Here is a 16,166-nt window from a genome sequence, read left to right on the forward strand (position 1 = left end):
ATGAAGGAGTCGTCAGTCTGACAGACTCCGATTACTACCTACTCTTCATCAGATGCTCCTCTCAAACAGAGTAATTTGACTCAACATCTGAGGCTGTTTATTCATTTGCTGGCTTGTTTGCTGTTTCAAGTGAAAATGTCCTTTTCTATTTCCTGTCAGACTGTGGGCGGCCCCTGGCCTCAGTCAAAGGGCCCAGTGGGTGTTATCTGGAGGAGCAGGTGTTTCCGCTTCTCCTCCTGAATCTGGAGGCTCTGCTGAAAGAAACACAGAAGCACCGCTGCTTGGAAGTCACTGCTAAATTCAATTAAGTTATTATTTGTTATATAGTTCAATTATTAACACGCTCTACTTTTAAGTACTCTTATATCATGTACATTTTAAATACAGTTTAAACATTTGAGCGAGTTGCATGTTATAGTTTCTACACAAAAATGAAGCGGCACTTTAAACATAGATGTTTCTTGAGCTCTAAATCAGCGCATTAGAGTGATTTCTGAAGGATCTTGTGTCTCTGAACTGACTGGGGATGCAACTTCAGCAAGAAATGACATTTCACCACAGCAATATAAAGCGCTCATTTAAACCTGTAATACTATTTCACAATGTTACTGTATTTTATGAACACAACAGTATAGCAGATTTTGAAGAAAAATCGTAAAGTTGTCAAACTTTAGAAAGGTACTGTATAGACACGGTCCTCATCTATGCCAGGATTTTATAATATAACATCTTCGCAGTCATCTTTATTTCCCGTTGGATTGTCGATCCAGAGGAAACGGACAGCGTTTAACGGCTGTGACTTCCTCACTGAATGGCTTTACAAGTAAGAGAAATGTGACTCTGTTTATTGCTGTTCTTTGTGACTTTACGTACAGGTTAAGCGTTTCAAAATATGTTCTTTATTTTTTGCACTTGTCCATTAGTAAAAACCCTCGTTGGACAGAAGCGACGCCCACAAGTTTCCATGAGATTCCTTTGGTCCAGAACTGGCTGCTTGAACAGTAAGGTGATCATTCCTCAGAAGCGTGCTCCGGCTCACGCCTCTCTCCAGTTTTCTTTAACCTCTGAATATGATTTGTTGGCGTGACAGTATAAACGCTCTCTCTCTGTCAGTCCCAGGCCGCCCGCGTCCCATCTTCTCTACTTCTGACAGATGAGCAAGCTGCGCTGTTGATCCAGGCTTTCTGGAGGTACAAGGTAAGAAGAGTCGCGAGAGATGTTCGCCTGTGTGCTTCACGCTTCAGACAGGCAACGTCATTTTTCGGTAAAGGAGCTTAGTGAGCGCCCGATGCTCCCTAGTTTTTGGGATTTGTCAGGTAACGTTTCAGTGCACTCCTGATCAGTGGCCTTACTGGCGAACAAGGGAGCTGATTGAGGCGCAGTTGATTTTGCGGTTTAAAAGTGCTTGTCCAGTTATAATGTAGTAGAGTGGTGAATGCTAAATGATGCCGTCATAATGTTTTTTTTCAGATTCGTGCGCGTCCAGATGTGCAAGAGTTAAGGCAGTGGCAGAGAGACCTGCGGGAAAGAAAACTGTGACATCAACAAAACCGTTCAGGACTTCTGGGCCCGTCAGGAGAATCGAAAGTCGAAAACAAGCCACATGCTCTCTGGATTCATTCATTTCTAAATAAATCTACCACGAGAGATTATTTTAAAGCTATTGTTATTTGATTCAAGGAAATTTGTTACCCGTAAACATTTAAGATACAGTGGCCTAACATAAACTAAGGAATGTAAAGATAATCAGAGAAACATAACTTTTGTACCTAGATGAATGGTCATGTGATGTGTTTTTGGTTGTGTAGGGTAGTGGATATTGTTTCTTAAGTGCCCTAACTTAGCAAGCCAGAAGAGACAAGGAACCAAACCCCATCCATGACAGAATGGAGAAACTAGGCTATGTCAGATTGTAAAGAATTTGGTGTGTGCGACTCGTAGGGAACAAATATCCATTATGCCATGCTGAAGGGAATGATTACTTGATCTAGGCCTAGTACAAACTCTCAAATAAGGTTTGTTTACAGTAGCAAATCGACTCAAGTCCAAGATTTATGCGTCATTCTGCTGTGTGTACATGTAGTGGAATAAGAATGTCTCGTCTACACTGAGGAACACAGTGTTATATATTGAGTTAAAAACAATGCTAGAACTATATATAATTAGTATATCACCTGACTATACATATACATTTAAACAAATAGATTTTGTACAAAAAACTTTACATAAATACTATAAATGAAATGCAAAAAGAGAGATATTTTGAGGAAGCAAAACATATTACAAGATGATTTGTAAAACACACACATATTATTCAGCATGGCCTTTATCACTGTACAGAATACTACAAAATAGTATGATTTCTGCTTATCAAATTGTAGAGGTAACTCCATGTTCAGCTGCAAAATCCTATTCAGCTTCACGTACGCCTTCTGCTGTACTTTTCTCTGCACCTGGGTTGTGAATGGTTTGCACACCGAAACACATCATTAAAGAAACAAATCACCTAAAAATAAAAATTAAGTCCTATTTTACTCACCCCAAGCCATCCTAGGTATACATGACTTTCTTCTTTCAGACAAACACCTGGCTCTTCCAAGCTTAGTAAAGGCCAATAGCAGCTATTATTTTGAAGCTCTGTAAATCCGAATATATGTGCAAATACTCATAAAACTAACCAATATGCCTTCCAGGGTTATCAAGCATTATCCTCCGAAAGCAGATTGATGGGTTTCTGTAACAAAAAGTAAATGTTTCTAGTTTTAAAATTAAAACCCCATGCGTGTCCCAGAGAGTGAAGCTGGCCAGATTTGACATCTGGCTACGATCTATGACATATGAGGTAATCTGCATCATAGAGTTGAGTCAGAGGAGTCAGCCAAAACAACTCACTTAGGACACACATATTACTTCTGTTATTTAGACTAAAATTAGCAAAACTAGGAATATTTTTGTTACAACGCAGCACAAAGTGGATATATATGATTTCACAGAGCTTCGAAAAATAAAAGCTACTATCCTAACAGCATTAGGAAGCTTAGATGGAGCTAGGATAAATAAATCCAGTAACTACAGGCAAGATCCTCCAGCAAGTGAGTTATTAGATTCATCAAGGAGAAAAGATTTTACCTTCTTTCAAGTCAGAAATTAGATCGAGAGAACATGGGTATGAAGCTTTGCAAACAAGAACAACTTTGCAGGAAGTGTTGTTGCTCCAAATTTAGGATCTGAAAGAGTCACTTTCAGTGCAACTCTGCATTACAGCATTATCGGTACTAACAACCAACTCCCCAGCTTACACAGCTGAAACAAAGGACAAGTTCTCTTTCATTGGAGCGCATTCTGTATTTACATCAACATGCCCTAATGAGATAGTGTCTCACTTTGGAGTCCCAGTCTCGTGACAAAGTGTTGTAGCTATGTAGCAGTTATTTATGTGTGTGTAGCATTAGGCAGTGGGTTTGGCCTAGACATGCTCCTCCATGCGCCCAGGAGTTTGCAGGGAGGTAGTGGGCATCCACTTATTCAGATTTTTTGCTTCAGTTTCTGAAGTAGTTTGCTGCTGTCATAGTAAACACTCAAGTCATTCACCTTGAGTGAATAGAAACCTACTCACTGGAGATCTTGTTTTATACAGCACATTCAGTGGTGCTTTTGCTTGTAATTTTGTTGCCAATCAAACTTTGAACAGAAGTGGTTGTTAGACATTGGTCTGGCTCCAAAGTCACCTCCCATATGTCAGTATGTAAATGTGACATTTTATTTACTTTCTTCATGAAAAAGGGTTATATAGCTATTCGAGAAGTTCTGTGATGTTTCTCCAATATAAAGTCAACAATGTCCCATCAAATCAGCCGTAGTTTATGCTTGGTAACATTAATGCTAGAGTGGGCACTGCCCACAATTCCTGACCATCGTGCTTGGGAAAATGTGATGTCGGCAGGATGAACAAAAGTTATGCTGCCATCAGGGTCAGGTCATCACTAACATCTTCTTTACCATGAAACCACAGCATAAATTTTCCTGGAGACACCTAAGGTCAAGACACTGGCGCCAGCTGATTCTGACCACACACCAAGTGCAGTCTAATGTCAAGTGATTCAGATCATTCTGTTCTCCAGTAAGGTCCAAAACCCGCAGAGGAGACTAAATCACACCAAAAAAGAAGGCAGGCTTTAAATCAACACCAACAAGATATGTGAACAAGAGTTTCTTCAAGTGCTTGAGGGTATCCTTCCAATTAAACCAAACAGCAGTGCCAGTAAAAGATGGCAACATCTCAGGAATGCTTTGTGTTTTCTTCAGTAAGAACAACACAAATAATGATTATTGGCTCCAGCTTTGCTCCCACTTAGAGTCTGCCTCAGACTTTGGAAACATCAGAGGGGCAGATTTCGTTTGCATAGCATCCAATATCTGTTTGATGCCATCATACACCCCCTTGAAGTTCATTATAAGGAGAATAATACAAGACCAGGTCAAACAAATGAAGCTCTAGGCTCAACATTGCTAAAAAAAACTATATGCAAGAGAAAACAGCTGTAATTTTATGCTCCTAAAGCTGGGCTTCAGGCCAGTTTTTTGCATCATCATTCACACGCAGGTTGGGCATTGGGCCTGTTTTAGGATTCTCCTTTTTGAATTTTAGACATTCATCAATTAAAGTGATGGAAAAGAAGTGCTGTGCTGGTGGAAAAAACGCAAGAACATGCTACTGCGACAGTCAAACTTTCTTGCAGTTCCCCTACCATCAGCAGTAGCGAATGTGCCTGGAAGAGTTATAAAGAAAGGAGGACTGGATTAAAACTAGGGAAATATTTTCTAGTCAATTAGAAGCTATTCATTTAAGCCACCATTCGTTGATTAATTACTTAATTATATAATTGTTCCCGCATTTGGCAAGCTGATATATTGAAAGGTTATTTGCTCAAATCTAATTTTTGATTGTACACTGGTAGTCCTTGTACTGAATTATGACCTTTTGTTGTTTTGTTTGTTTTTCCAGTTTGGTCGGAGTTGGTTGAACTTGTTGATCGCTCTGACCAGAATGTGGAGGCTGGTGTGTCCATTGAGGTGGTTCCTCCTACACCTCAGAGCAGAGCCCTGAATACACCAGCTCCTCAGAGAACCTCAGAGAGAAAAGAGCTGCTCACGCCAAGCTTCTCTCCCCCACGCACCAGCGCTCTACATCAGGTCAACAACACAGCTGTAGAATGAAGCATTCCTGCTGTGGCTCTATTGCATAACCTGGTTTTGCTGAGTTGAATGCGTTCCTGGATCAACATCTCATTGACCCTGGGACAATACTGTGATTAACCAATCAGATTTCAAGAACCAGTTAATAGTTTTTGTGAAGCGTAGGTTTACAATCAGTGCTGGGTGCTTGTACATCAGTGTCATTCTTCTATCATTTACTTTTTAGGCATTACTCACGGGTAAGGTTAGGTTTAGGTGTAGAGATTTGGTCAAGACTAAATAGTTTGATTAAGATGTTGTTCCAGGGTCAACAAAATTTGTTGACCAAGGAACATGTTGAATTTTGTATGTCTCCCTAATTGGTTACACCCATTTCAGGTCTTGTAGTCTTGAGCTGATTCACATATATATTGCCAGAAAGTTGCTCTGCCCTCAATAAAAATAGAGGAATTCAATGTAGATTTAATCATAACAAAATGATTTAATATGTAAATTTTATATTATGCTTTGATATTAAATAAAAAAATAATAGTGTACTTAAAGGGATCCTACACCCAAAATAAAAATGATTTTTTTACTCACCTCATGTCCAAGATGGATAGCTTTTATATATAAAGAGTTTCATATATAAACACAAACATCCATCCATATGGTCATATAATAGTAGGTCTAGACCTGTAGTCAAGATAAAGTTACATCTCATAATCATGAAATCTATTAGTGAAAAGTTGGAGTCAAAAAAAGACTTACATTCATTTGAATACAAAAGAGCAAAACCACGGTCACTGGTTGTTGAGATTGTTTTATTCCATATATACTGTTTTTTTGGAAATCGTTCTAAACATAGACATGCTGCATCACTGCACAGCTCCAGATGATCGAATCTGAGGGCAAGGCGCAAGAGGTGAACGATGTGAAGAACTTTAGAAACAGAAATTCAGTAGTATGGAAGATTTCAGGAAACAGGCGTTATGTGCATATCTCACTACCTGTTTTCTTTATGAACATATGTAACCAGCTGTCACACTGACATTGCAGTTTCTTTATTTTCAGTCGTAGCCAGAAGAAATACAGTACTGAGTTATTTTCTGACTGTCATGTTAGCCTTACAAACGTGTCATGTGCATGTATATACACACACATATGAGAGCTGGCCAAACAACACAAACAACAAACAATATATTAATATAAAAACAATACACAACAGGACCTTTCCTTCACACAGTACCTTCAGGAAGTCTCTTAATACCTGTGTAGTGGGACAGAAACAAGCCTTATGCAAACATAGGTACAAATATGTCATCAATACATTTACAAGTGAGCTTCTGCATTGTACTCTAGGTTAATAGTTACCTTCAAATACTGTCTGTACCACCAAAAACATGTTAGTGTTCAGGTAGGTAACTTTTAAACGGTGTAAATAGTTATTTTCTCCCTACTGCTCCTGGGACAGCGGTTGACATAAAAGTGACCACAGGAGGGCGTTCGTGGTAGTCGTGCTACAGCACCCTTGGAGCAGTTCTGAGGATGCAACATGTAAAGTACTTGCATTGCGTTCTGAACTGCATGATACAGCAAGCGCAACAGCATGGCGTCTTTCGCATAGCTGTACGTGGAGTACAAATCCGCTAAGACCTTGAGGAACCTGGGATGAGGAGACATCCTTATGGAAAAAACTGTCCAACTATCCCAGTTTGGGTATAAACCTACATTTTTAGGTAGCATTCACTTCAACTAGAAGCTAGTAGATGCTTTAAAAGGGTCATGACCACGGGGTCGATTTTTATATAAAAAGAGTTTCACAACTCATTCTCATCTTCATGGACCACCAGTAGCAATTTTTGAGTGTAAGATTGGACAAGCGAATAAGAGTTGAAATGAGAAATTTTTGCTAGTTAGCATTTTGTTCATTAAGCATTCTCAAAACATATCCTAGTGGATCCTCGAAATGCTCTGCTTGTAAATTTTTCTCCTTATTAAATGTCATTAACGTAAAACTTCACTAATCCACCATAATGTAGAGCAGCGAGCTGCAAGAACAGCCACATTATCAAAACCTGCAATACTTGGACGTGGAACGGTGGCAGCGCCCGCGTCGGGGTCTGAGCAGGCGTGCACAGTTTTTACAAATCACGAGTGCGGTATTGGACTTAGCTTATGCACACTCGATCAATGCGTTATAAATAAGCGTAGACAGGCTGCTGTCTCATGCTGTTCAATAGATTTTCCTCTAGAAGTCGACTCACAGTAAAGTAAACACACCTGAACGTGGTGGGGTCTTCAGGATCATGTAGGTGTTTTGAGGACAGTGGCTCTCAGGGCAGGACTGGAGCGATATATGTCGAATGGCTGCTGAAGAAGATGCATCCATCGAGCATGCAAAAATTAGCCGGAATCTGAGCAAAATGAAGCGTAGTATGTCATGACCTCTTTAAAGATCAATTTCACAGTTCTTCTAACCACGTATTATTGCTTGAAACTCGCATATTAAGTGCTATTTGACTTTTAGAAATGTCTTACTGTTTCTTTTACCGTAATTGTACTTTAAGAAAGCATTGTTTAATGTTTTTAGACTTTTGTTCTTTAGATTTAAATACACACATATTTGAGTTTTGCTAAGTAACTATTCAGCTCTAACCCTGTAGTTTGGTTATTGAGGGTTTAAAACCGTTCAGGATTTCTACCAATAATACTGTAAGAACCCAAGACCAAATCTATACTTGTCTCACGGTGATCAGTAACTCCTGGTGTGCAAAGGTAAGACACACATGGGGTTGGGTTCAGAAATCCATCGTTAATTGAAGTAAACTCGATTGATTGATGATGTGTAATTTACATCTTTGCATTCTCCAGAGAATAACTGTGTGCGTCGGCATATTATTTGCCTTTTTAGTATCTCATTACAACCAGGGGGAGGAGAATTGGGAATCGAACTCTAAATTGGAACGAAATCAACCAAATGTTCACACTTGGTTTGGAAAACAGCCTAATAGTGAACTGTAATATAGTATATATTTGTGTGTGATGTGGTTTAGGACTCTGCATGCATAACTATAAAGGAAATCATAGTTATTCTCACCACCCCCCCACGTCCCTTTCAGATAGTTACAGCACAGTGTAAGGCAAACATCAACGACAAAACACTTTCAGAACACGCCGTCACTCTCATAGGGAAAACAGACACCCCGTCTAAAATAAACCAGACCAGACCCTCTTACAGTTCTCCGGTTTACGTAGCCATCTACATACTGCAGTCGTCACTCTTTTGAGTGCCCAAAAATCACCCTCACAGCAAAATATCTTCATCTCTTTTTGTACATAAAAAATAAAAATATATGCGAATGAAGTAAATTTAATACAACTCAATTGTTTAATTCAAACTTCTGGATTACTTTGCTGTTCTTTCCATTTTGAATCTTAAACTCTGGACCCCCATTGACTAAACAATAATGTAGCCTGCTCAGGGCTCTAATGTTAGTTAGATGAAAAATGTTAACAGCACAATGTATTAAAAAGTTAACAAAACAAAATAAGCCTATCAACAGTGATAGTTATCCAAGCACAGTAACTCGTGTGAGGAACATTTCTTCCACATTGGGAGTTATCACTCCTAAAACTTACAGTGTGTATGGCCATTTACAAAACCTGATGACGGACCTACCTCGTCCTCACTTCATCGCCAGTTATTTCCATAGGATCTGAAGTTTAACTATTAAACAGAGCCGGGCTCAAAACTGATTCAATATTTACGCTTGCAGCTCCAGTGGCGAAATGCAAAAACAATTTGATGTATAAAAATACAGCCCATTTGCAATAAGATGTCGTATATAGAATCAAGTGAGATTTGAGCTAAAGTCCATAGAAGAGCCGCTGGAAGTTTGTCACAGCATGTTGCAAGGGGATCGGGGCTACAGTTGCTGCATACGCCAGTCATTCACGCACCGACAACTCACGAAATAAAAAAATATTATGACCAGAAAAATCCAAGTACTGTATCCAGTTATCACCAGAATGATCAAAATGTGCATGTTTTACTGCACAATCACTACACGCAGTACAGGCCGGATCCGTCGCTTCTTCGTATAACGTACGGACTAGCGTGAATCTAACAAACCAGAAGCGAGATAAATATTCAGGAAGCGGATATCCGAAACAGCCATGAAATTAAAATACTGTTATTGGAATGAAAAGCTGATTTAATGTGAAACTGCATCAATACTTTTACCAATTACACTAACTCGAAATCACTACAGCTATTGATGGAGTGCGAAGAGTTTGTCGGGTTTAACATCCTTCTATCATGCTTGTCAAATTACGCTCTCTCTCACTCCACACACACACACACACACACACACACATACACCATCATCCAGGTCCTTTATTTTAGTCTCACTGGAGTACTGGCGGCTTTTAATGTTGTTCTAACTGTAAGTCCGCATTCGCCGGAGATTTTGTTTTCTTTTACAGTCCCTTTTCCATTCACCCTTCTCCCAGACTCCTTTACCGGCACACCTTCCTGTGTATGTAGGAAGTGCGGATGGAGCCTGTGACAATAAGAAACAAAATGATCAATTAGATGCAGCCAGGTTTACAGACAGACATTTCATATATACATGCACCTGGCGAAAACTTGGAAATGTAGACTTTTTCAGCAGTCGGGCAGCAGTTTCCCCCATCAACAATATTTAATGACTCTTTAAAGATTTAGGTAAGAAATGGGTAGATATCATTAAGCTAAAAAAAGCCTGTATCTCTCAGTTACAAGTTTAAAAACTACTAGGAAGCGTCTCATGAGGTTCATACAGCAGATACTTGAAGTTACGCCTCCTCTACAGGATTTGGTATATACCATCCCAAAAATACAAGAGCACATCAGAGTGTTAACTAACTCTGGTGCAGTTGTTGGAGTATCTCTCTCAATAATGTACTTCTGCCTGGCCTAGCCTTGGCCTTATCAATATCCTGTTAGGTAGCCTTATAAAGATTTCAAAAAAGGATGCATACAGCAATGTTTTACTGCATCTTAGCATGACAATTTGTCTTTGGCATTGTGACAATGATTTGACTAAAGCGGGTGAGGGAATTCATTGATCAGCTCTTCTCTCTAGATAATCCTTTAAAGTCACTTCCTACAGAGGAAGAGCTGATCAATGTACCTAAAATGGCACAATAGATTCTGGCTCAGGCTCAGGCTTCATAAAATCACTGCAAACAGGGACAAAGTAATGGACACCTTCCCAAAATAAAGACCTGGTTGAAGACATTTAATACTTCCCCCAATCGTTTGCTATGCTGGTACAAAAATGCTGCCCAGAAGGCATTGGTGAGAATATCCCAATTCAGTTCACGTTTTGTTCTCATCAGATGTTGTCAGTGGTTAACTGTTTGATGCAATTATTTTAATCCAGTTAGCTGTGTTTGAATCTGTTTAGACTCATTCATTGCAGACTTTAAGTCTTACCACACTGTGCCATTCTTACTTCTACAGCCAATTTAAATTAATAATCCAATTTTGTTTTTCCCAAAATGATTTTAATACAGTTGCCTCTGTGGTAGTTGGTAAAGTCAGTTTAGCTTTTAAATTAGATTAGCCGTTCTTTACACAGAAATGTTGCTGTTGTTTGGATAAATGTTAATTCAGCTTTTGACAGGCTTTGGCTGCAGCGTGCATTGTTGGCAGGTTTTGTTCTGTTTATAGTTAGGTCAAGGCAGGAAAACAATTTACTCCTCCCACCAAAGAGACATTACTCTTCTCCATATTACATTAGTCCAGCAAATATTTCTGGGAAAATACCATTTGTGCACTGGGGAAATGGATCTGGCCAATAGTTTGTAAAATCGTGGTATGTTAAAAACTCGAATCTCATCTTTTCCAAATATAATTTCAAAAGTGCCCTGTACAAACCACCAAAGTGCATGACACACATTCCTATAATACACTAACAAAAATGAATAAAAGCAAAATTATTCTTAGGAGGTGATAAATTAACTTTTTTAAAAATCTGGTTTAAAGATCCTTTTTAACAATTTTAATGCACCAACCTGTGTAGATAAAATGCCTTAAAAAGAATTCATATTAACACTCTTGTGTCAAACATAGTCACATAGTAGGTTCACAACAACTGTTAATGTATCTAAGCATTGCTTTTATGAGTTAATTTGACTAGAATATAGTTGGCAATTTCATTTCATGAATTGAGCCATGAATCAAACATGTTTTGCATTTTGAACCATATTCCCCTTTTTAGTCAGTCACTTTACGACATTTAAACATTAAAACACTTAATTTAGAGGTCTCAGTTACAGTAGGAGCCCCTCTCAGCACTGCAAGCAATAGCCAATGACAATTGGAGAGTAGAATGCATGTCATAGCTGAAGAGTTTGCGGCTCTCATTTGTATTATAGAGCTCCTCTTGAATTCTGCAGTCCTTTTCCTCTTTGCCAGCCCTCACAGTCTGCACTTACCTTTGGAGTTCTTGGTCAAAGTTGCCAATCCATTCCATGAAAAGAACCAGTGGTTCATTCTGACTTCCCTAATGGGAATAAGGCCAATCACAGCATAAAGATCACAGTCCTCTTGGCGAAGGATGTAATGAACGGATTAGCGGGGGGCAAAACTCTGCGCACGGTGACCTTCCATGATCAGGGTTACAAACCCTGTAATAGAGCCTGTCCCTCAAACCGAAGGATGAAATTTGGGTTTACAACCCTTATATCATTGTACCCAATAAAGTGGTGGGTTACAAGCAATACTGGATCGGTGTGCATTAAATCGGCCTTCACAGGCTCATTTAGAGATTTTGCACACACCTGCTTACATTCAAATTGCACAAATCCATAAAAAACACAGTGCACCAAATACTAAATACACAAATCCATTTTAAAGATTGTATTTACTCATCAGCTAGAAAAATAGTTTGTCACCGTGAACAAAGAATGACTTGATTGCGAAGGTGAGTCCTATGTAATCCTATGACCTCCTCTGAGACAGCAGGAACTATGAAGGTCCTCCAATGTTGGGAGAGGACACCTAATGATTTTTCTCTGAGAGTCCTGATACCTCTGAAGGTCTTTTTATGTGCCATGGTGAAACTGAAACCACACAAGAAGGCAGTAAGTAGAGAATACACCAAGAAGGATACAAGAAGACTATAGGCAATGCTATTCTTTCTGAGAACCCTCAAAGTAGAGTCTATGCTGTCCTTTGTTCACTATTTCAGTGTTCTACTTTACAGGTCAAGTCCATCTCAATGCAGACTCCCGAAAACAGAACATTCTTTCATGCGTTGGTACACCAAGATTGGTTTACAGCAATCAACCTCAAGGATGGCTTTAGCTTTAACATTTCAGTCAGCAGGGGCTTAGGGCCAAATGGGAAGAGCAAGATCTCCCTTATGCAGAGCATCTCTTTTCAGAGTATGGAGCTAGACTCATTCATCATGACAATATGTCTCATAAACAAGCATACCCAATCAGTGATGAACTGCCTGTATTAGTTTAGGGAATACAGCCAGTTCTTCTGAAAAGTTTTAGAGGCCATATGGAATCTTTTGTAATTGTATCAGACAGGGCAGCCCGCATACAATTAATGCTTCAGCACTGGCTGTACAATGAAGTCCCAAATTGACCTAGGCCTTTTGACCTAGGATTTAGACTTTCAGTTTTCTAAAGAGCTGGTGTGCTCCTTGAGCAAGTATTTAGAACACACTGTAACAACAAATGCCTCCAGGGCCAGGCTGGAGGTATTATATGCAACAGGCACACAGGATTTCAGGCCTTTGGCTTTTGCATGTTGCAACTCATTCACCATCTATATCCCTTTGCAGTCAGATGTAGCTCAAATTGCCATGACGTTCATGTTTGGCAGGAGCTCAATTATACAGCCTTTATACTTTCAAGCCTAACCTTGACAAGACCTGGATCCTCTACCTCCAGTGGTGATTGCAGGGCTCCTAAGTGAGATAGTTAACAAGTGCAGCTTCTCTTAGTAAGCGCCATTTTGACTGTCACATTTGATTTTCAAACCTGGTATCACTCTTGGAAGGAGCCTCTCTTCTCTTTTTCCAAGGCTTAGGTAGGCTGACATTATTAGTGTCACATCTTTAGATGTTCTGGCTAACTTGTTGTCTGCTTTAGAAGTCAATAGTAGTAAGCCCATCTCCAAACAGAGCTTAGCCCTAGTTGCCATTGCCATACCAGGCCACGAGGAAGGAGGTGAGAGCTCTCTCATGTGTTGCCTCTGAGATGTCGGATCATAGTGCCTTTTAAGCAGACATCTTCAGAGATCTTAGGACACCTATGCATGGCAGAGATTCTAAAATCTCATGTGTGTAACCAGTCTTCCTAACATGTGCTGAGTATGAACAGGTAGAATTCAAAGGAGGACTGTCTCAGTGTCTTGCTTGTGGTGTCATTCCTCCAGCTAGATGCATTCTCATATTTTGTTCCAGTATGTTGCCCATCTGGTAAAAAACCTAGTCAAGTTCCTCTGGCAAAAGGTGGCATTCAAAGGTCTCTACATCAGTTCTGGCACACACTTTCCATAAAGGACCCCTAATGTCAGTGTTGAAGTAACTGACTAAATGTGAAACATGGATGAGTTATAAAACTTGCATTCTATGAATGAGGAACAGAGATGTTATATCGCTCATGCCACAACCCTGAACTTAGAAGTACAGAATGCCAGGATGCTTTCTGGCTCCTCAGCACAGAGAGTGTATGTACAGGAGGAGCTCGGCATGCAGGTGTCGTCGCCATTTTCTTGTAGTGCTCAAGAGGTGATTGGGCTCATAAGTGAGGTGGCTAATGTCAGCCCTACCTAAGCCTTGGAAAAAGAGAACAGAGCTCCTCGGGAGCGTGCCTGGATTGAAAATCAAATGTGGGACAGCCAAAATGGTGCTACTGAAGCTCACTTGGTTTCCTGTTGCATTCCTGTTTTAGATTCAAAAGCCTGAGATGTGCACTGCCTGCTGCAATACACACTCGCTCTACACTGACAAAAGTTCACAATGGAGGCAGACTAGGAATTTTAACCACAGCGTGTTATAGTTGTTTGAACCATAAAAAAATGCAAATTTTAACTGTTGACATCTGAAGCGCAGCAGCACCGTTGAAACAGAATCAGCTATCTAGTGACTGTCACATGGTCAAATGTTTTGAAGACCAAAACACCGATCAGTTGCATCTAACAGCAGCGAAACATAAAAAGTGATTTGCATTGCAAGCTTCAGACTTGAACACCTTCCCATAGAAACAGACTGCGCCGAAACAGACTGCACCCATGTACAACGCCAGAAAAAAGCTGTGCTACTCTATAAAACTAGCTTTCCTGTACATGTCAAGAACTTCTGTTTGAAGACAAAGAATGACACACTGACAAAAAGCCATTGTGTTCAAACTTGACAAAGACAAACTCTAGATATTGTGTTTCATTGACTCAGATTGATAAATTATCAAACGATAAGCAAATAAGTTTCTGAAAAAGAGAGTAAACCAGAGAGATAAAGCATCCTTCTGAAGAACAAACTGGAATATCTGGCTGAGTGTTGCTTTGGAACATTCATTTGAGTTACATGTAACTGAGAAATTTGAAAGAGCTACACAACCCAATTATTTATATGTAAAGTATAGTCACATATCAAAATATATGTAGTCCATGATATTTTTCCTCCCAGAGAGATTATACTGTAAGACCTGTTGCTTAAATTAACAAAGCTGATGTCTGAAGGTTTGTGATGAGTCAGGTTATGATAAAACCAATACATAGATTAACCTATTTGTTTCAGTCCTAGTCCCAATAGACAGAAAAAATAAATCTAATATGCTGTTTTGACAAAGAGGTTGTTCAATCTTTGAGTAATCCTTTACTGAAACTTGTCAGTTGTAATGAAGCTAAAAATAAAAAGGTTTTCTACATATATATATAGTTATGTACTCACTGCTCCTCCATTTAGTATCATGGTCATCTCCAGTCGGTTGGTAGACGTTGCTTCTGAAAGGTGCACTTTCAGGTCTGGCTCCTGTGTTGCCGTTATGATGGCTACCACTTCTCAATCTACAACAACAAGGTATGGATGTTAGGATCTGCTTAATGTATATTAAATTATATATTCATCTTTGTGCCTGGTTAATACCTGCAGCATTTTCATCAAAGCGCATATCCTGGTTTCTTCACAGAGCTGCACTTGTGAAAGTGGGATGTCATATCAAGGCTACCAGCCTCTCTCATGCATGGAAGAATTCTGAGATGTCAAATAGTCTGGAGCTGAGGCTGAGGTGGTGCTTGAAGACAGGCATGGGCTTCAGGAGCAGCATGGCTGTAATAACAACCAGCCCTGTGCTACCAGGGCTACAGCCAATGCTGGATCATCCCAGTCCGGGCATTTCAAGTACTTTATTTCCATAGGCGTAAAACTGGCTTGACCACACAGGAGAATGGACAGCAAGCAGGAGACTGAAGCCACACAACATTACGGTGCCATTGTCGTGCAGCCACTGGCAGCTAATGTTGTTGCAGTTACTAGGGCAGACAGCAGGCGCAACCACATAGGCACAGAAGCTAGTGCAAAGTCCAGTGCGCTGATACTGCATGAAGCGAGGTTACCCTCCGCGGCACTGTTAAAGCCACTCTGCAGCAATATCACCTTGTGCCGTTAACCCTAGAAGCCCGGAGTCAACGAGTTACCACCTGAGCTCTGAGTTCGCCACCATTACTGCAAATCCTAAAGCCCTGTGCTAACATGCAGAGCAAGCAGAGTGAAAAACAAACCCCAGAGGCACGTCATTACCACACAAATGCTCTTCGTTATGCTCAATGGGTATATAAGCTAAGCCCAAACAGCTATGTGCCCATTAACAGTAGAGAATGGGTCGATGCCACTTCGCTTTGGTGCCTCAGTCACAGTGCAGGCGACACAATAACACTAGCAGCAGTAAAACTGGCAGCTAACACCAGCGCTTCTTCCTCCACC

General features: G+C 40.1%; 2 pseudogenes; one reads left to right on the top strand and one right to left on the bottom strand.

Annotated features, from left to right (window-relative positions):
- On the top strand, positions 1-5,777 carry LOC122331654 (annotated as a pseudogene).
- A 3,840-nt stretch (positions 5,778-9,617) lies between these two features.
- LOC122331656 lies at positions 9,618-15,743 on the bottom strand (annotated as a pseudogene).
- Between the last annotated feature and the right edge of the window lie 423 nt (positions 15,744-16,166).

The sequence above is a fragment of the Puntigrus tetrazona genome, unplaced genomic scaffold, assembly GCF_018831695.1.
Source record: "Puntigrus tetrazona isolate hp1 unplaced genomic scaffold, ASM1883169v1 S000000001, whole genome shotgun sequence".
In the NCBI taxonomy this organism is placed as follows: domain Eukaryota; kingdom Metazoa; phylum Chordata; class Actinopteri; order Cypriniformes; family Cyprinidae; genus Puntigrus; species Puntigrus tetrazona.